Genomic DNA, 1,337 nt, shown 5'->3' with positions numbered 1-1,337 from the left:
TGCTCACTGGCCTAACTCCTCCAGTCAGGTCCCACTTGCTTCCCACCACCTCTTGGCCTCAAATTTATTAATCACACAAGTCCCAGTTCCTTCAGAATTCAGCCACCTCACCAAAGCCTACCACCCTCTGCCAACTAAAACTTGAATACATGAACCTGTGGGGACATTTCATATTCCAAATCAAAACATTCTGCATTTGTCTCTAAAATGGCTCATGGTCAACTTATAATGAAAAAAAAAAAACACATCCAAGAGTCTTTGAAGTCTTAAATAGTTGCAACATTATTCAAAAATTTAAGTTCAACATCTCTTTGAGACTCAAAGCAGCCAAGAGGTGGTGGCTTGTGTCTTTAATCTCAGCACTCAGGAAGCAGAGGAAGGCAGATCTCTGAGGTGGAGGCCAGCCTAGGTTAATGAGTTGGAGGACAATCAGGGCTCCATATAGAAACCCTGTATTGAAAACACACTCACACACACACACACACTCACACACACACACACAGAGACAGAGAGACAGAGAGACAGACAGAGACAGAGAGACAGAGACAGAGAGACAGAGACAGAGAGAGACAGAGAGAGACAGAGAGACAGAGACAGAGACAGACAGAGACAGACAGAGACAGAGAGACAGAGAGAGACACAGAGAGACAGAGACAAAGAAATATGTTAGGACTGGGATTGGTTTTGTGCACTTCATTCAGTTGCTGAGTTCTGTACCCATGATCAGGTCGCAGTCTGAACATAGGCATTGTATTGATCAATGTGCTGTAAAGGACACTGCTTAATAATCTCTGATTGGTAAATGAGAAGCTAGAGAGTGTGACTGGGCAGAGGAGAGAGGAAGGCAGACCTTCAGATCAAGTGAGGGGATCTCAGGTGGGGACTGTGTGGAGAAGGGCAGGAGAGAGGAAGGAGGAGGTTGAAATGAGGCAGGACGCACCATGAGGATAAACCATGAACATGTGGCCAGGAGAAGCTCGCCCTGGGGACACACGTGGAACAGAGCAAGACTCAGTTGGCAAGTCACGGGGCATTTATTTGGTTATTAATAGTTGGGTTAGAATAACTCAGAACCTACCCACCATAGTGCCAGCAGCTTGTTAAAAAAATCTGATGTCTCTGTGTCATTCACTTGAGAGCTAAACAGGATAGAGGGGAGCAGAAGCTCCCCCCCCCCATAAAATTACTATAGTAGAAAGACTCAAAGCCAACACCAGTTTCAAGACAATGTTAAAATAATCATCGAACACCCGTGGTAGTAGTGGTACATGCCGGCACTCAGGAGGCAGAGACGGGTCAGTCAGAACTACCCAGAGAAACCCTGTCTTAACAACAAA

The sequence above is a fragment of the Mastomys coucha genome, unplaced genomic scaffold (assembly GCF_008632895.1).
Source record: "Mastomys coucha isolate ucsf_1 unplaced genomic scaffold, UCSF_Mcou_1 pScaffold1, whole genome shotgun sequence".
NCBI lineage: Eukaryota > Metazoa > Chordata > Mammalia > Rodentia > Muridae > Mastomys > Mastomys coucha.
This window is presented reverse-complemented; position numbering follows the sequence as displayed.